This window comes from Phyllostomus hastatus, unplaced genomic scaffold, assembly GCF_019186645.2.
Source record: "Phyllostomus hastatus isolate PE091 unplaced genomic scaffold, TTU_PhHast_1.1 phas_contig_349, whole genome shotgun sequence".
NCBI classification, from domain to species: Eukaryota; Metazoa; Chordata; class Mammalia; order Chiroptera; family Phyllostomidae; genus Phyllostomus; species Phyllostomus hastatus.
The window spans coordinates 52,384-73,279 of record NW_025333861.1 but is presented as its reverse complement, the minus strand read 5'-3'; the positions used below and the strand labels follow the sequence as shown (position 1 = coordinate 73,279).

Below are 20,896 nucleotides of genomic sequence, written 5' to 3'. Positions count from 1 at the left end.
CCTCCACCAGCATTTACACCCAGGAATTAGGCAAATGACACAGGAATCAGTGCTTTTGGAAAAAACGGTGTTTTCTGGAAGCTGCTTTACAAACACACTGCCTGGCAGTCACTTCAAACACCAGTTGCTCCTGTAGACTCATGGCTTTTCTGGAGGAACCAGTACCAAGCTCATCCTCTGACACACAGAGCCAGGCAGTGTTTTCATGACAGATTTGTATTTATTTCTCCCAAACTAGTCTCTTACAATTAAATGTGTTAAGATGATCTTAGTTTATGATATTACATAGGTGTCAGCCCTGGCTGGAGTGACTCAGTGGGTTCAGCACCCATCTTCAAACTGAAGGGTCCCCTGCTCCATTCTTGGTCAGGGCGCACAGCAGGGTTTCAGGCCAGGACCCAGGCAGATGGCAGCAAATCTGTGTTTCTATGGCACAAATATGTGTCTCTACCTCTTCCCTTCCCCACTGTAAGAAATAATAAGTGAAATCTTCCAAATGTTACAGAGGTTTGAAGTACACAGTTCTGTGATACATCAACTGTATGTGGCATTTTGTTCTTCAGAAATCAAGTCTCTCCTCATCACAGATTTCACTCTCTTTACCCTCCTCTGTCTCACTCTGACCTCTTCCCCCTGGTTACCACCACTCCATTGTTTGTGTCCATCAGTCCAAACTATTCTGGGTATTTATCCTTTTAATCAGTTATTTAATACAGATTTGCTGTCTGACCAAAGTTATGCACAATCAGTGAATATGGAAAATGAAAGCAAGAAAAGTGTCCTACATGAAAGTGGACCAGAGATGGAAGGTGAGCCCAGGTGTGGATCTGAACCTGTGATGTGGGCTGAGCCCCAGGTCACAGGGTTGAGAACAGAGGGGGCAGTGAAGGAAGGTCAGCAGTGCAGTGAGGTGAGACGCCCACAGTCTAACTGTGGAGAAGCCTCTGCAGCAGCAGACCCACCTCTCCCTGCATGGGAACCACACCCACACCCTCCACATTCTCAGCAGACTCTTTCCCAAGGGGCGCCCACAGATCCCTCCAGAGCTTCTTGGGGTTGTCAGACTCTTCTCCAGGCTCCACCTCTCTGACTGGTGGGTTTGTTGTCCTCTGTGTTCAGCTGCTGGCTGCATTGTGGGGTCTTCTCTGAATGTGCCAAGCTTCACACAGCAGCACCCCTAGGACCACGAGGATCAAGCCAGACATACCCAATCTGATGAGGTTCCCCACTGTGTAGTCTTGAGGTTGATAAGCTAGGAATTGTGGGTAAAGAGGTCACAGAAGTCAGGACAGACTCAAGCCACCCCAGTCCTCCTGCATGTCCAGCAGGACACCTGCATCTCTTTAGCTGGTTTTGGTGCTCAGAGCACAACCCCATAAGTGAGAATTTTCCCTATTCTCTACTCTTGGAATCTGAATTGTTTTCCCATCATTCCAGAGGATCAGCTCCTCCAGAGAAAAAGAAATCCAATAGGATATGATAGAAGAGGACTAGGATGGCTTAGATTATCTCTTTGAAATCTTTAAACGGTCTCTCAAACTAATAGTACCCAACTCAATTCCGGAGATAAGGATCTTTGGGGTCTGGTCTTGCATTGCTTTGGAAAGCCAAGATGAACATGGGAAAGTTCAATTTGTTCTGAATGTCAGGCCATGAAAGAGTGATGATTGGATCTACTTTTTCATTGCTCCACCTCAGCCAGCTCTTTCTGTGTTTGACTCAGGAACATAATTTCCATGTCTCATTCCTTCTTTCTATTAGTCTTTCTTTTTTAAAAAATAGATAATTGACTATGTACAACACAGCTTTTTTACAGTCAAGAATTATCAAAATTAACATAGCTTCTAAGTGTTCATTCAGTTTGTAATCTAATTGGAAGATTGGTAAGAAAGTAGCAAAAAGATAAATGAAAAAATAAAACCTTCAGATGCACACATGCATGAAAATACAGATCTCTATAGATGACAGACAGGCTCCATTGATATGAGAAATCAAATCACAGGCAGTACAGGGAACTCTGGGAGAGGAAGAGAGTACTGACAGGAGTTCTGATGGGAGGTGTTTTGGAGGCTGACCTGACCCAGCTGACCATTGTTGCTCAAGCAAACGGAGCAGAAATCCTGCTGTCCTCCCATACCCATGTATTGACATTGGTACCCCATGAAGACAAGACAAGCTGAGAGTGGACTCATGTTCTTTCTCACATGGGATTCACTGGCATCAAAGTTCTAAACTGACTGAGCTTTTTCAGATCCTGCATTGGATTCTGCTCTGATAGATGGGAGAAGTGAATCCCAGATACAGGTAGGAGTTTGTCACTGGGACTCACCTTAAGAGGGCTGAGCCAACTCCACTTGGGTTTAGACTGTCAGTGGGTCCCCACTCACCCTGACCCATAAACGAGAGGCCTCCATGACTCTATCTCCCATGAGGGCCTAATTCCACAGGTACCAGAAAATCAGGGTCCTATAATCAGCATCAAGACAGAGGTAGGTGTGGCTCCTGTTCTTTTCTCCCCATCTGAGCTGAGCATGTTCCCCTTCATGTCTTTCCTCCCCACTGACCACATGGGACCCAGTGAGCTCCCTGCTGCTTGAGATGTGAGGCCCCTTCCTTGCATCTCCACCTTTATCCTCAGGACTGTGGGAAACAAGGCCTTCTGGAACTATTTGAAGTGTGGAAGTATAAACTGAGAAAGTAGGAGAAACCTGGTGATGTCTGTGACTCCTCTAGGGTAAGGGGACCCTGCTACCCAGCAGATATGCAGTTTGTCCATGTGGAGGAGTGTCTGCAGACCCCAGCTGCTGCATGACACAGGAACCAGGGGAGGCTGTGAGTATGCCTGTCTCTTCATGTCTCCTGTAGTCCAATAGTTGTCCCTCAAATGTTGTCCCTTCACACACATCAGTCTCCTCCCTGCACACAAGAGAACTGGATGGACCCTCAGGTGGGGTGAGACATGGAGAGGATGAGGGAGTCCCCATCTTCTCCATCTCTTTATGCGGTGGGATTCCCCCTTTGATGACCTCACTGTTTCACCCTCCTTCCCATCCCAGCCCAGAGCTGTCCTGGGACAGCGTCTGCTCCCTCAATGGACATGGGGTGGGAGTCCCTCACCTAAAACCAGGAGCTCCAGGGGGTCACTGACTGTGACAGCTGGAAGGGGGAGGAGCTGTGTGAGCTGTAGCAACTGTAGGTCCCATTATGGCCCCGAGGTCACAGGGCTGATGGTGAAGTTGGCCTGAGAGGGGGCAGCTGTGTCCTGCAGATGAAGCTGCTGGGGAGGATCCAGGGACCCCTCCCTGTGCAGGTGGAAGGTGTCAGCCCTGACCTCAGATACACACTGCAGGGTCACGTTCACTCCCCAGGGCACTAAGGGTCCTGGCTGGGCTGAGAGGGAGGGTTTCCAGGACATTCCTGGGAAAAGGAGGACTGTTTTCTGCACAGGATCACCTCTCCCCTCATAACCTTGGTCCTAAGGTGAGGGATAGTGTCCTTCCCTTCCTCAAGGACTCTGTGACTCCTCTCAGCTCCTCTCAGTCCCTCTGAGTGGTCATCCTTTTTCTCCACACCACTCACTCCCCTTTCATCACTCCCTGTCCTAAACCTCAGTCCTCTCTGTCTCTGCTCCACAACCCTGACCTGACCCCATCACCACCAAGGTGACCACAGGCCACAGCCTTGAATAGGCAGTCAGGAGAAGGGGCAGGGAAGGACTCCTCACCTGTGATCAGGATGTCCAGGGGGACACTGGGGGCTGACCACACATAGGAGAGGTTGTGTCCACTGTAGCACCTGTACCGGCCCCCATGGGTGAGGTTCACAGGGCCCAGGGGGAAATTGGGGCTGTGCTGCCCTTGGAGACTCTGAGGGGGTGTGGGCCCCTCATCCTTGGTGAGAGCGAATGTGTCAAAGCCGGGCTCTGAGTGACACTGGAAGGTCAGGTTTTCTCCAGGAAGCACCAGGGGGCCTGGCTGCGCTGAGAGGGAGGGCTCCCTGTACACACCTGGGGAGAAGGTCATTGTCACCCAGGGGACACACACACCCACTGCCTATGGGGGCTGCAGGGAGAGCTCTCACTTTTTCCACCCTAAGCCTCTTCCCTGTGCTTCTGTTCCCAGTAAACCTGAGTCACAGACCCCTACCTCCCCCAGGGCTTTACTAGGCACAGGGTTAGATCAGATATTTGGGGGCCCAGGTAAGAATTGAAGCCAAATGTGAGCCACCTTGCCTGTGACCTCAAGGTGCAGAGGGTCACTGGGCTGTGACCACACATTGGGGTAGGAGCTGGAGGAACCATAGCATCTGCATGTTCCCTCACGGGAGGGGCTCACGGGGCCCACAGGAAAGACAGCTTGCCACCTCCCAGCATAGGGTCTCCAATGCGATTTACTGTGTTGGAGCGGCTCAGCCCCTCCCTCCTTCAGCAGTTGGAAAGTATCCCATGTGGAGTGTCAGCTGCACAAGAGGGACACATTCCCTCCTGAGGCCACCACTGGGCCTGGGTGGGCTGAGAGGGAGGGTGCGCTGTACTGTCCTGAGGGAGAAGGAGGATCTGAGTTAAAGGGGACCGTCACCCCACCTTCCCCAAGTGTGTGCTGTGAGGGGTGAGGCCATTCTAAAGACACACTCTGTCCCCTTCATCCTCTGAGGAGGAGCCCACAATGGGAAGGAGACTCGGTTTGCCCCTTACCTGTCACCACCAGGAGCAGGGGCTCACTCCTCTCAGACAGCATGCCCCCAGTGCTGTATGCACACTGGTACAGCCCTGCATTCTGTGAGCTCATGGACTGAATGAGGAACACGGTCTTGTTGCTGGAGGCCTGTGGGATTCTTGTATCCAAGGGCCGACAAACCCCGTCTTTATATAGAATGTAGCCATCTGCCTGCAGAGACCCCTGACACCAGATGGTCACAGGGCTCCCCTCTCTAATGATGGGGCCTGGGTCAGCCCAGACGGAGGGTTTGGGGAGAACTCCTAGAAAGGAATAAGTCTTGCAGGGTGAGTAAGGTCCTTGTCTCCTCAGTTTCCCCAGCTGTCACTCCAAGGCTCCTCCCACACTGGTCACCACCAGCCCAGATCCACTGTGTGTCCCCCAGCTGCCCAGGGGCATCATTGTGCTGAAGCAGGAGGTCTGGGGGAGGACTCACCTGCCTGGAACTGGTTCACCGGGCCCCGACGCAGCCCTGGAAGAGAGTGTCTGTGAGATTTTCCTTCAACTGATAGGATATTTGAGAAGAGATGTAGGATGGCTTAGGTCATCTCATTTCGAATATTCGATGGAACTCTTGAAGTAATGGTACCCAACTCAATAACCCGGGGTAAGCATCTCTGGGGTCTGGTCTTTCATTGTTTTGGAAAGCCCAGATGAACTTGGAGGACTTCAATTTGTTCTGAATATCAGGACATGAAGGAGTGATGGCTGGATCTACCTTTTCACAGCTCCACGTCAGCTAGGTCATTGTGTCTCTGACTTGGGAACACAATTTCCATGTCATGTTCCTTTCTTCTTTCTCAATCTTTGTTTTTTTAAGAAATAAATGATGAAATATGTACAACACAAGCATTTTCAGTATTGAGAATTACAAAAATTAACATAATCTCTAAGTGTTTTCTCAGTTTGTAACATAATAGGAAGATTGGTAAGAAAGTAGCAAAAAGATAAATGAAAAAATAAAATCTTTACCTGCACACCTGCATGAAAATACATATCTCTATAGATCATAGACAGGCTGTGATGATGTGACAAATGAAATCACAAGCAGCACAGGGAACTTTGGGAGGGGAAGTGGGCACTGCCTGGAGATGTGATGGGAGGTGATTTGGAGGATGACCTGACACAGCTGACCAACTAGTGTCATGGAAACAGCAGAAACACTGCTGTCCTCTCACACCCACGTAATGACAGTGGTGCCCTGTGGAGACAGGACAAGCTGAGAGTGGACTCATGTTCTTTCTCCCACAGGAATTCACTGGCATCAAAGTTCTAAACTGAGCTTTTTCAGATCCTGGATTGGATTCTGCTCTGATAGATGGGAGAAGCGAGTCCCAGACACAGGTGGGATTTTGTCACCAGGACTCACCTCAAGGGGGCTGAGCCAACTCCACTTGGGTTTAGAATGTCAGAGGATCTCCATCACCCTGACCCATAAGGGAGAGGCCTCCCTGACTTTGTCTCCTACATGGGATTTATTCCACAGGGACCACGACAGCTCAGGGTCCTTGTTTAGCATCAGGACAGAGGCAGGTGTGGCTCCTGCTCTTTTCTCCCCATCTGAGCTGGGTGTGAAGGGGAAGCCCTTCATGTATTTCCTCCCTGCTGACCACATGGGACCCAGTGACCTCCCTGCTGCTTGAGACAAGAAGCCACTTCCTTACATCTGCACCCTTATTGCCAGGACTTCAGGAAACAAGTCCTTCTATAACTATTTGTTGTACTGAAGCACAAAGTGAGAAAGTAGCAGAAGCCTGGTTGGTGGAGCCTGAGTCTGCTCCAGGCTAAGGGGAGTCTGCTACCCAGCAGACATGAAGTTTGTCCATGTGGAGGAGGGTCTGCAGACCCCAGCTGCTGCATGACACAGGAACCAGGGAAGGCTGTGAGTGTGCCTGTCTCGTCTTCTGAAGTTAAATAGAGTTCCCCCAAATGTTGTCCCCTCACACACTTCAGTCTCCTCCCTGTACACACCAGCAATGGATGAACCCTCAGATGGGGTGAGGCATGGAGAGGGTGGGGGAGTCCCCATCTTCTCCATCTCTCTATGGGGTGGGATTCCCCCTATTGATGACCTCACTGTTTCACCCTCCTTCCCATCCCAGCCCAGAGGTGTCCTGAAACAGTCTGCTCGCTCAATAGACATGGGGTGGGAGTCCTCACCTGAGACCAGAAGCTCCAGGGGGTCACTGGGCTGTGACAGCTGGAAGGGGGAGGAGCTGTGTGAGCTGTAGCACCTGTAGGTCCCATGGTGGTGCGAGGTCACAGGGCTGATGGCAAAGTTGCCCTGAAAGGGGGCAGCCAAATCCTGCACACGAAGCCGGCGGGGAGACTCCAGGGACCCCTCCCTGTGCAGGTGGAAGGTGTCAGCCCTGACCTCAGAGCAACACTGCAGGGTCACTTTCACTCCCCAGGGCACTGAGGGCCCAGGCTGGGCTGAGAGGGAAGGTTTCTGAGACATCCCTGGGGATAAGAGGGCTGTGATGTGCAGGAGGTCACATCTCCTCCCATGCCCTTGACCCTGAGCTGAGGCACCACGTCCTCCTTCCCCACCTACACTCTGCGACCCCTCTCAGCTCCTCTCAGTTCCTCTGAGTGGGTGTCTCTTATCTTCATGCCCCTCACTCCCTTTTTATCCCTCCCTCCACTTGAACTCAGCCCCTTTCAGCCTCTGGTCCAGGACCCTGACTAGGACCCCTTTGCCACCATGGTGATCCTGGGCCAGAGCCCTTAGCAGTCAGGACAGGGGACAGGACAGGGATCCTCACCTGTGATCAGGATGTCCAGGGGGGTGCTGGGGGCCGACTACACATAGGAGTGGTTGTGTCCACTGTAGCACCTGTACCGGCCCCCATGGGAGAGGTTCACAGGGCCCAGGGTGAAGCTGGGGCTGTGCTGCCCATAGAGATGCTGGGGGGGGCGGTGTGGGCCCCTCATCCTTGGTCAGAGCAAATCTGTCAAAGCCGGGCTCTGAGTGACACTGGAGGGTCAGGCTGCCTCCAAGCAGCACCAGGGGACCTGGCTGGGCTGAGAGGGAGGGCTCCCTGTACGCACCTGGGGAGAAGGTCATGGTCACCCAGGGGACATACCCACCCACCACCCTCTGGGTCTACAGGGAGAGCTCTCACTTGTCCCTCCCTAAGTCTCCTGCCTGTGGTTCTGTCCCCAGTAAGCTGGAATTACTCACCCCCAAACCCCCTGGCTTTATTAGGCACAAGGTGTAGATAGTTAATTGTGGCACTAGTAAGAAGAATTGCAGCCAAGTGCAGGCCACCTCACCTGTGACCTTAATGTGCACAGCAGCACTGGGTTGTGACCACACATTGGGGTTGGAGCTGTTGGAACCATAGCATCTGTAGGTCCCCCCATGGGAGGAGCTCACGGGGCCCACAGGGAAGACAGACTGCCATCTCCTAGCATAGTAATTCCACTCTGATTTCCTGTGTTGGGGCTGCTCAGCCCCTCCCTCCCTCAGCAGGTAGAAAGTGTTCAATGTGGACTGAGAGCTGCACAAGAGGGACACATTCCCTCCTGAGTTCACCACTGGGCCTGGCTGGGTAGAGAGGGAGGGTGCGCTGTACACTCCTGAGGGAGAAGGAGGATCTGAGTTAAAGGGGACCATCACCCCACCTTCCCTGGGAGAGGGCTGTGAGGGGTGATTCCCCCCTAAAGCCACAGTGTGTCCCCTTCATCCTCTGAGGAAGAGCCCACAGTGAGGAGACCTGGGTTCCCCCTTACCTGTCACCACCAGGAACAGAGGCTCACTCCTCTCATATAGTGTGCCCCCAGTGCTGTATGCACACTGGTATCGCCCTACTTACTGTGAGCTCATGGACTGAATGAGGAACCTGGTCTTGTTGCTGGAGGCCTGTAGGTTCCTCATATCTGAGGGCTCAGAGCCTCTGTCTCTATACAGATGGTAGTCATGCACCTGCAGAGACCCCTGACTCCAGATGGTCACAGGGCTCCCCTTGCTGACTCTGGGCCCTGGGTTAGCCCAGATGGATGGTTTGGGGAGAACTTCTGGAATGGAATCAGATCTGCAGTGTCAGGAGGGTCCTTGTCCCTTCAGTTTCCCCAGCTGTCACTGCCATTCCAGCAGCCCGTCCTATACTGGTCACCATGAGCCCAGACCCACTGTGTGTCCCCCAACTGCCCAGGGGCATTATTGTGCTGAATCAGGAGTTTTGGGGAAGGACTGACCTGTCTCGACCTGGTCCCACAGGCCCCAACACAGCCCTGGAAGAGAGTCCCTGTGAGTTATCCTTCAAACCACACACAGAAGCTCCAGGCCTGTCCTGTCCCCTGAGTGCTGGGATCAGATCGGAGGCTGAGCAACCTCTTCTTCCACCAGAATTTTTGTCCTCCCTGAGGCTCCTCATTCCTTGGGACTTTTGCATCTAGGAGTACCTTGGGATTGACATGATCCCATCCCCTATCTTTCTGCCAAAGCTCACCGAGACAGAGAAGGAGGGTGATGGTCGGAGTTGTGGTGCTTCCTGCCATGGTCACCAGTGTGGAGACGACATATAAAATCACTGTAACACAGAGTAATGAGTGGGGTGTTAACACAGTCTCAGCTCTGTGTGACAGGTCTAGGGTTCCTCATCAGTGGCCTGGCAGGAAGGGAAGTAGCTCCTCTGTGAAAGATGGGCCAGAGGAGACAGCAAGCTCTGGAGATTTCAGCCTGGTCTGAGTCTCAGCAGACCCCACACATCCTGTGTCCACCTCATGTGACACTCAAATCCAGAGGGTGACTCCTATCCCAGAACATGAGGGTAGAGGAAGCCTGGCAGGACCCAAGAGCAGCCCAATTTATGTTCCAATTCTGATTCTGCTTTTTCTTGAATTTTGTGTCTTTGGGTAAGTCACTTCCCTCTCCTGAGACCCTGTAAGTATTGTTTTCTTCCTCTTTCCCACTGGCCAGGCCATCAGGCAGCATGTACTGAGAAGTCACCGTGTGCAGTCACAGTGCCAGGCCCTGGAGAGTCACTGCTGAAGCTGATGGACTCTGTCCCTGGACTGACAGGGCTCAAAGGAATGAAGGCATACAGGCAGGTATGTAGACAGCAGACAGATCAGTTACAGCCTGGTGAGACTGTCCATGTCGGGAGAAAGAACAAGGCAGTGAGGGTCAATAACAGGGGGACATCATGCACCCTGGGTCCTGGCTGTGAGGGGGTCCTTCTTGGGGCTGAGCTGACTGAAGTCATGAGCAGGGATCAGTCCAGAGGTTTGGGCTGAGGGGTGTCCTTGACCAGAAAGAGCTTGGGCTGTTCTGAGAAGTGGCCACAGTCAGGTGAAGGCTGTGTCCTGGGCACACAGGTTCAGGAGCACTGTGCAGATAGTTTGGATTGTATCTTGGAGTCAGTGGGAAAAATGTTAAGCAACAGTGAGTGTAAACAGATTTATTTTAAAAAGACTACACATATATGAAAATGTCATGCCAGCAGGCTCTGTTGATGATGAACTCTGTCAGTCATAAAACTCCAATATTCAGGGCTTCTGGCCAAGATAGAGGCATAGGTAGACACACTGTGCCTCCTCGCACAACCAAGATAGGTGCAACAGCAATTTAGCAATAGAATAACAACCAGAAGTGAAAGAAAATTGAACTGTATGGAAGTCAGACAATCAAGTAGTTAAAATAAACACGTTCATCCAGACTGATGGGGGCTGGAGTCAGGCAGCAGGGCTGAGAGGGGTGGCAGCAGAAAGAGCGGTGGGGCCAGACACTTAAGGCATCTCAGGCATGCAAGACCTCAGTGTGTGGACCCTGGGCATACAGGTGGCTGCTGGCTGACCCCAGGCATGGGATGGCAACCAGCAGACCCAGGAAAGTGACAACTGTGAAGCAAGGCACTGCGGGCAACCCAGGATCCCAGCGCTGGGAAATAGAGTCTTGGGTCACTGACTGAAACACCTGTGGGTGTTGAGAGGCAGGAATAATCTCATAGCCTCACAGGAGAGATAATTGGAGAGACTCATGTGGTCCTAGAATGTGCACAAGCCCCTCCCCCTCCCCCCCGAGGAATTAGCACCAGAAACTCCCAGTTTGCTTGGGGGAAGTAGCACGAGGGACTGAAGTCCGACAGAGATTGGAGCAAGCCCCCTTGTTCTCTCTTGGACCCCACCCCCACATACAGTGTCACAACCCAGGGACTGGGTTGTCCCACCCTCATGAACACCTAAGGCTCTGTCTCTCATACAAAACAGGCATGAGCAGAAAAAAAAAGGCCCAAAAGCAAGACAGATCAAAGCTCCAGAGCAAATACAACTAAGCGACCAAGAGATAGTGAACCTATCAGATGCACAGTTCAAAGCACTGGTGATCAGGATGCTCACACAATTGCCTGAATTTGGTCGCAAATTAGATGAAAAAAAAATGATGGCTATGCTAAGTGAAATGAAGGAAAATGCACAGGGAACCAATAGTGATGGAAAGAAAACTGGGACTCAAATCAATGGAGCGGACCAAAAGGAAGATAGAAACTATGAAAACAAAAAAGAACGAAGCAACAAGAATTCAAACGAATGTGAAGAGGCTTAGAAACCTCCAGGGCATCTTTAAATGTTCCAACATCTGAATTATAGGGGCACCAGAAGGGGAAGAGGAAGAGCAACAAGTGGAAAAGTTATTTGAACAAATAATGAAGGAGAACTTCCCCAATCTGGCAAAGGAAATAGACTTCCAGGAAGTCCAGGAAGCTCAGAGAGTCCCAAAGAAGTTGGACCCAAAGAGGAACACACCAAGGCACATCATAATTACATTAGCCAAAGTGAAAATGAAGGATAGAATCCTAGAAGCAGCAAGAGATAAGGAGACAATCACCTACAAAGCAGTTCCCATCAGGCTATCAGCTTATTTCTCAAAAGAGAACTTGCAGGCAAGGAAGGGCTGGAAAGAACTATTCCAAGTCATGAAAGGCAAGGACCTACATCCAAGATTGCTCTGTCCAGCAAAGCTTTCATTTAGAATGGAAGGGCAGATAAAGCACTTCTCAGATAAGGTCAAGTTAAAGGAGTTCATCATCACCAAGCCCTTATTTTATGAAATGTTAAAGGGACTTATCTAAGAAAAGAAGATAAAAAAATATGTAGAGTAAAATGACAGAAAACTCACAATTATTAACAACCACACCTAGAACAAAAACAAAAACAAACTAAGCAAACAACTAGAACAGTAACAGAACCACAGAGATGGAGGTCACATGGAGGGTTAGCAACAGGGGAGTGGAAGAAGGAGAAAGGGGGAAACGGTATAGAGGATAAGTAGCAAAGATGGTAGGTAGAAAATAGGGAAGGGCAAGACTAGTATGGGAAATGTAGAAGCTAAAGAACTTATGACACATGGACATGAACTAAAGGAGTGGAATGTGGGTGGGAGAGAGTGTGCAGGGTAGAGAGGAATGAAGCGGGTGAGTAATGAGAGAACTGTAAGAGCATAATCCATAAAATATATTTTAAAAAAACAACTCCAACATTCATCTGGCCCATGGATTGCATGTCCATCAGTATGTTAAGTCATTCACACAAACCTGTAAAGCAAAGTGCACTTACAGTTGACTGGGATGAGATAGGATGGCTCTCTCTCCTGTCTAGATCTTGGTAAGCAGGTGGCTCAGTTCAGAGTGGCTGAAGAAGCAGCAGAGGAAAACACAGGATTTTGAAATAGTTCAGTTTCTGAGTGTGGTTTGGGGTGGAGAGGAGTGTGGTTAACGGGGTTGATTTGGTTGTGGAGGATGATTCATGTTTGCTGGGGCTAGTGAGTTTAGCTCCAGTCTGATCATTCACAGCCTTGAATATCAGATGGTGCAACTTGGATTTATTCTGAGAGTGGGAACTGGTGCAGGGGGAGGAGTATGCAGGCTCAGACCTGGTCCTTTGTAGGAAGGGTCCTCAGGTGGTGTAGAGAGGAGTGAACTGGAGGAAGGTGTGGGGCTTGGACTGGAGGTGCAGGAGGGAAGCTGATGTGATGACAAGACAATTGAGTCTAGTGATGTATTGGGGACATTGTTCAGAGGGGCTCAGTGGGGCATAATGGAGTAGAGTGGATGACCTACAGGAAAGTGGCAGAGTGGGAAAGGAAGTCTGTTCCATCCTCTTTGAGGTATATGGAGGGGCCAGTGGGGCTGTCACCAGTAGGATGATCCCAGGGGAAAGGGCAGCATGGGGAGGTTCTGAGGAGACTGGTCACTGTTTCTCAGAAGAAAGTATGGCCCTGCTGGGACCCTGGGTTTTCTTTCCCCAAACAGTTCCTTTCACTGACCTCCTGTTTGGATAAGTCAGCAGCTGTCTCTCCTTCATCACTCCCCTTCAAATCTCTGGGTCATTTCTTCCTGCTCAGAGCCTCTCCTCCCCTGAACACAGCTCTTTCTCTCACACTGGGAACTCCCTCTGCAGGATCAGGTAAGAGCCCCTGTGGAGGGCAGCCATGGTTTTAAATGAAAAGGGACAGACTCAGGGATCTGTGAGGTGGTTTATGTTCCTCAACTAGGAGCAAAATGAGAATGGTATCAATGAAGAAACACAATATTGGAAGAAACAGATAACTATGTCATAAATTTCTTGAAAGCAATACATTTGCCTGCCCAAGGAACTCAGCTATGAATCTTTGAAAACCAAACCCACACACATCATGAGCATCATCAAACTAGTCAAGGAAAGTCGAATCCACCCAAACAGAAATGGCACATCACACATGGAGGGACCAGGATGGACTGACTACAGATTTTCCATCAGAAACCATCATGGTCAGAAGAGTTTAAAGTCCTGAGAGGTGAGAGAAATTCAGCTGGAATTCTTCTGGAAATATTCTTCAGTAAAGGAAGTGAAATAAAGGAACAGTGACCATAAGACCTGATTAGAAGAGGGAAGTTCTTGAAGCAGACAGGAGATAATTCTAAAGGGATCCTTGGAAATCAAGAATTGAAGAAGACCATCCTGGCTAATGTAGCTCGGTGGATTGAGCTTGGGCTGCCAACCAAAGCATCGCAGGTTCGATTCCCAGTCAGGGCATATGCCTGGGTTGCAGGCCACAGCCCCCAGCAACAGCACATTGATGTTTCTCTCTTTCTCCCTCCCTTCCCTCTGTAAAAAATAAATAAATAAATAAATAAATAAATAAATAAATAAATAAATAAATAAATAAATAAATAAAATCTTGAAAAAAGAAAAGAAAAAGGAGCCCTCTTATTAAAAAAAAAGAATTAAAGAAGACCAAACATGTCTAAATAAATATTTATGTAAATGTAATAACAATATTTTCTTCTCTTTTAAATCACAGCCATAGCTGTTGAAAGCAGAAATGGGCACATCATCTGGTGGGGTGTATTATGTATGGATGGGCTACAGATTCCAATGGTAGTGCAAGGCAGTGGGCGTAAAGGGAACTGAACATTTATGAGGTTTCTGTATTGACCTTGCAGAGGTTAAGTATTACCTCTGTGTAGAATCTGTGAAATCAGCTGTATATTAAAATACTTAACAACCATCACTGAAAAAGCAGTGTACAAAGACTTATAGTTAGAATTTCCATAGATAAATTAGAATGGATACTAAAAACACATCTGAAAACACAAAGAAGGCAGTAAAAGGAAACCTGAAGAGCAAGCAGGAGGTGTAACATTCAGATACAAACAATAAGGTGGGAAACCCAAAACCACCTTGTTTATAATTACATTAAATGTAAATGGTGAAAGCACAAGGAAATGGCAGAATTTAGGAGTGCATTAAAATAGTGGATCCCTTTACCTTAGCACATATTATTTAAAGCATGGGTTAATTTTTAAAATATATTTTATTGATCATGCTGTTATAGTCGTCCCATTTTCTCCCTTTTATTCTTCTCCTCCCTGAACACCCACTTCCACCCACATTCCCCCTCTTTAGTTGATGTCCATTGTTCATACCTATAAGTTCTTTGACTTCTACATTTCCCATACTATTGTTAACCTCCCCCTGTCTATTTTCTACCTACCATCTATGATACTTATTATCAGTACCTTTTCCCCACTTTCTCCCTTCCACTCCCCTGGTGATAACCCTCTATGTGATCTCCATTTCTGTGATTCTGTTTCTGTACTAGTTGTTTGCTTAGTGTGTGTGTGTGTGTGTGTGTGTTTAGGTTTGCTTGTTAATAGCTGTGAGTTTGTTTTCATCTTATTGTTCATAGTTTTGACATTCTTTTTCTTAGATAAGTCCCTTTAACATTTCACATAATAAAGGCTGGGTGATGATGAACTTTTTTAACTTGACCTTATCAGGGAAGGACTTTATCAGCCCTTCCATTCTAAATGAAAGCTTTGCTGGATAGAGCAATCTTGGATGTAGGTCCTTGCCTTTCCTGACTTGGAATACTTCTTCCCAGCCCCTTCTTGCCTGCAAGTTTTCTTTTGAGAAATCAGCTGACAGTCTAATGGGATCCTTTGTAGGTAACTATCTTCTTTTCTGTTGCTGATTTTAAGATTCTCTTCTTATCTTTAATCTTGACTAATGTAATTATAATGTGTCTTAGTGGATTCCTCCTTTGGGACTCTCTGAGTTTCCTGGACTTTCTGGAAGTGTATGTCCTTTGCTAGACTGGGGAAGTTCTCCTTCATTCTTTGTTGAAATACTTCTTCAATTTTGTGCTCTTCCTCTTCCCCTTCTGGATCCCCTATGATTCAGATGATGGAACATTTAAAGATGTCTTGGAGGTTCCTAAGCCTCTCCTCATTGTTTTGAATTCTTGTTTCTCTGTTCTTTTCTGGTTCAATGTTTCTTTCTTCCTTCTGCTCCAAACCATTGATTTGAGTTTCAGTTTCATTCCTGTCACTGTTGGTTCTCTGTACATTTTCCTTTATTTCACTTTTCATAGCCTTCATTTTTCCCTCTAATTTACGACCATATTTAACCAGTGCTGTGAGCATCCTGATTACCAGTGTTTTGAACTGTGCATGTGATAGGTTCACTTTCTCATCATAGCTTAGTTGTGTTTTTTCTGGAGCTGTGATCTGTTCTTTCATTTCGGCCATTTCATTAGTGTTGGTGGGCCTGTAAGGTAGTAAGAGGAGGAGCTTTAGGTGTTCACGGGGCAGGGCAACACACATCTCTGTGTTGTGACACTGTGTTGCTGGAGGGGTCTGAGAGGGAACAATTCCACTTTCTCTGCTCACTGCTGGTTTTCAGTCAGTTCCCCCACTACGCACAATCAAATTAGGCCCTTCTGCTGCTGATTCCTGGGTGGGTGGGTTTGTGTACTTTCTCAGACCCAGTGGGTCTCTCCAATGAACTCTCTTGTTAAGTTTGGAGTTTCTTCAGCTGCTGCTTCACCACCCACAGGTGTTTTCAGTCAGAGTCTTTGAGGCTTTATTTCCCCGTACTGGAAACCTGGGTTGCTAAGTCTGTGTTGCTCCCCAGTTTTTCCTCCCAGTTTATCTGCACGCAAATGTGGGACCATCCAGTCCATAAGCTGCTGCCTTGCTGAGAGTCCTCTCCACCAGGCTGCCTGTCTCTGTCCCTCTTACAGGTCTGGATGAATGGATCTTCTTTAACACCTTGGTTGTTGGACTTCCATACAGCTTGATTTTCTGTCAGTTCTCGTTTTTTACTTTTAAGTTTGTTGTTGTCCATGTTTTGGTTGTGTGAGGAGGAACAGTGTGTATACCTACACCTCATTTTAGGTGGAAGTCCTGGATTTATTTTGAGAATTTTGACTCTGTTGCATTGGTCTGTATGTCTTTTTTTTTTTTTTGCAATTACCATGCCGTTTTAATTACTACAGCTCTGTAGCATAATTTGATATGAGGCAGTGTGATGTCTTTTGCTCTATTCTTCTTTTTCAAGATTGCTTTGGATATTGGTGGTCTTGAGGGGTTTTGTATGACTTTTATTATTGCCTTTCCTATTTATGTGAAAAGTGCATTTGAAATTTTGATAGGGCTTGTACTAAATTTGTAGTTCGGTCAGTATACACATCTTAGTGAATTCTTGCTAACTGTAAATGCAGGATAATTTTCACTTATTTGTTTCTTTTCAATTTCTTTTTCCAAAGTCTTAGAGTTTTCAATGTCTAGATCTTTCACCTCCATGGTCATCGTCTGTTGTGTTTGGTGTTATTGTAAATGGGATTAAATCTTTATTTCTTTTCCTGATTGTTTTATATTTTGCATACAGAAATGCCACTGATTCCTGAATGGTCATTTTGTATGCTGCCACTTTACTGAGTTTGTTTTTTAGTTTTATCATTTTTTGTGGAGTTTTTAGGGGGTTTTATATAAAAGATTCTATCACCCCTACACAGTTTTATTTATTTCTTTCCAATTTGGATCCCTTTGTTTGTTTTCCTTGTCTGAGGGCACTGCCTAGGACAGTTAGTGTGAGTTGCACAGGAGTGGGGAGAGTGGGATTCCTTGTCCTGTAGCTGATCTCAGCAGATGAACTCTCAACTTTTCAGTGTTGAGTCTGATGTTAACTGTGGGCTTCCATGCATGACCTTTATTTTGTTGAGGTGTGATCATTCTGTCCCCAATTTGTTGACAGTGTTTTTATTTTATTTTATTTTAATCATTGTTCAAGTAAAGCAAGTAAAGTTTTCTGCCCTTTACTCCCATTCTAGCCCACCCACCCATCCCTCTCTACCACCCTCCCATCCCACTCTACCACCCTCCCATTTCCACACCTCTCCCCAGTTTTTTTTTTGTCCACGTGCCCTTTATATTTGTTCCTGTAAACCCCTCCCATTCTCCAATGAAAGTCCCTCCCCTTTCTCCTCTGGTCATTGTCAGCCTGTCTTGTATTTCAGTGTCTTTGACTGTATTTTGCTTTTTTTTTTCTTGTTTAGGTTCCTGTTAAAGGTGAGATCATATGGTATTTGTCTTTCACTGCCTGGCTTGTTTCACTTCGCATAATCCTTTCTAGCTCCATCCATGCTGTTGTAAAGGGTAGGAGCTCCTTCTTTCTTTCTGCTGCATAGAATTCCATTGTGTAAATGTGCCATAGTTTGTGGATCCATTCATTTACTGATGGGCAGCTAGGTTGCTTCCAGCACTTGACTATTGTAAATTGTGCTGCTATGAACATTGGGGTGCATAGGTTCTTTTGGATTGGTGTTTCAGGGTTCTTAGGATATAGTCCCAGCAGTGGAATTGCTGGGTCAAAAAGGCAGATCCATTTTTTAGTTTTCTGAGGAAGTTCCATACTGTTTTCCATAGTGGTTGTACCAGTCTGCAGTCCCACCAACAGTGCACTAGGGTCCCATTTTCTCCACAACCTCTCCAACACTTGTTGTTTGTTGCTTTGTTTATGATGGCCATTGTGACCGGTGTGGTGTGGTATCTCATTGTGGTTTTAATTTGCATCTCTCTGATAGCTAATGATATTGAACATCTTTTCATGTGTCTCTGGATCCTCTGCATGTCCTCCCTGGAGGATTGTCTGTTCAAGTCCTTTTCGCATTTTTTAATTGGTTTGCTATCTTCTGAGAGTGTAATCATCTGACTTCTTTATATATTTTGGAGACTAAACCCTAGTCTGAGGTATCATTGGCAAATATGTTTTCCCATATAGTTGGTTCTCTTTTTATTTTAATACTGTTTTCTTTAGCTGTGCAGAGCTTTTTATTTTGATGAGGTCCCATTTGTTTATTCTTTCCTTTATGTCCCTTGCTTTAGGGGACATATCAGTGAAAATGTTGCTGCATGAAATATCTGAGATTTTATACCTATGTTCTCCTCTAGGACTTTAATGGTGTCATGGTTTATATTTATGTTTTTTATCCACCTTGAAGTTATTTTTGTGTAAGGTGTAAGTTGGTGCTTGAGATTCATTTTTTGCACATAGCTGTCCAGTTCTCCCAACACCATTTGTTGAAGAGCCAATGTTTACTCCATTTGATGTTCTTGCCCCCTTTGTCAAATATTAATTGACCACAGAGACTTAGACTTATTTCTGGGCTCTCTGTTCTGTTTCATTGGTCCATGTGCCTGTTTTTATGACAGTACAAGGCTGTTTTGATTATAGTGGCCTTGTAATACAGTTTTGTATCAGATATTGTGATCTCTCCTACTTTACTATTCTTTCTTAAAATTGTAGAAGCTATTTGGGGTCATTTATGGTTCCATGTAAATTTTTGAAGTGTTTGTTCTATGTCTCTGAAATATGCCATTCGTACGTTAATAGGCATTGCATTGAATGTGTAAATTGCTTTGGGTAGTATGGACATTTTGATTATGTTAATTCTTCCAATCCCTGAACAAGGTATATGTTTCCATTGTTTGTGTCTTCCTTGATTTCTTTCTTCAGTGTTGTGTAGTTTTCTGAATATAGGTCTTTTATCTGTTTGGTTAGGTTTATTACTAGGTATTTTATTTTTCTTTTAGCTATATCAAATGAGATTGTTTTCTTGATTTCTGCTTCTGCTGTTTCATTGTTGGTGTACAGAAATGCCTTTGATTTCTAGATATTGACTTTGTATCCCACATTTTTGTCAAATTTATTTATTAGGTCAAGCAGTTTTTTAGCAGAGTCTATAGGATTTTCTATGTACACTATCATGTCATCTGCAAACAGTGACAGTTTTGTTTCCTCTTTTCCTATTTGGATACCTTTTATTTCTTTTTCTTGTCTGATCACTGTGGCTAAAACTTCCAATACTATATTAAGTTGAAGTGGTGAAAGTGGGCAACCTTGTCTTGTTCCTGATCTTAGTGAAAAAGATTTTAATTTTTGCCTATTGAGTATGATGTTGGCTGTAGGTCTCTCATATATGGCCTTTATTATGTTGAGGAATGCTCCCTCCATTCCCACTTTGCTGAGTGTTTTTATCATAAATGGGTGTTGTACCTTATCAAATGCTTTTTCTGCATCTATTGATATGAGCAAGTGATTTTTGTCTTTGCTTTTGTTTATGTGATGTATTACATTTACTGATTTGCGAATATTGTACCATCCTTGCATTTCTTGAATGAATCCCACTTGGTCATGGTGTATGATCTTTTTAATGTATTGTTGGATGCGGTTTGCCAGTATTTTGTTGAAGAGTTTAGCGTCAATGTTCATCAGCGATATTGGCCTGAAGTTTTCTTTCTTTGTTGTGTCTTTATCTGGTTTTGGTGTTAGGATGATGCTGGCTTCATAAAAAGAGTTTGGGAGTCTTCCACCATTTTGAATTTTTGGGAATAGTCTGTGAAAGACAGAGGTTAGCTCTTACTTAAATGCTTTGTAGAATTCTCCTGTGAAAACATCTGGTCCAGGGCTTTTGTGTGTCAGGAGTTTTTTGATTACTGCTTCAATTTCATTTGCTGTTATTGATCTGTTCAGGCTTTCTGCTTCTTTTTCATTGAATTTTGGAAGATTATATTTTTCTAGAAATTTGTCTATTTCACCTAGGTTTTCAAATTTCTTGGCATACAGATCTTCATAGTAATTTCTTACAATCCTTTGTATTTTTGTGGTGTCAGTTCTAATCTCTCCTAGTTCATTTCTGATTGTGTTTCTTTGGGTCTTCTCTCTTTTTTTCTTGATGAGTCTGCTTAAAGGCTTGTAGATTTTGTTTATCTTTTCAAAAAACTAGCTCATGGATTGATCCTTAGAATTGTGCTTTTAGTCTCTATGTCATTTAATTCTGCTCTGATCTTGGTTATTTTCTTCCTTCTACTTGCTCTGGGCTGTCTTTGTTTTTTCTTGAGTTCTTGTAGACATAGAGTTAGGATGTTTGTTTGAAATGTTTCTATCTTTTTAAAGTAGGCCTGTATCGCTATGAACTTCCTTGTCAGGACTGCCTTCAATGTGTCCCTTAGGTTTGGGGTTATTGTGAATTCATTTTCATTTGTTTCCAGAAACCTTTTGATTTCTTCCCTAATTTTATTCTTGACCCATTCATTATTTAATAGCATGCTATTTAATCTCCATGATTTTGAGTGTTTTGGGTGTTTTTCCTTGGGGTTGGTTTCTAGTTTCAGTCTCTTGTGATTTGATAAAATGCTTGGTATGATTTCAATTTTCTTGAATTTGTTAAGACTTGTTTTGTGTCCTGTCGTGTGGTCTATCTTTGAAAATATTCTGTGTACATTTGAAAAGAATGTGTTAGCTTCTTTGGAATGGAGGACTCTGTATATATCAGTTAAGTCCATTTCATCTAGGCTATTGTTCAATGCCACGATATTTTTGTTGATATTTTGTTTGGAAGATCTGTCCATTTTTGA

At 45.9% G+C, this 20,896-nt stretch overlaps 1 pseudogene; it reads right to left on the bottom strand.

Moving 5' to 3' along the window:
- Positions 1-215: 215 nt before the first annotated feature.
- LOC123820540 lies at positions 216-12,384 on the bottom strand (annotated as a pseudogene).
- Positions 12,385-20,896: the final 8,512 nt, after the last annotated feature.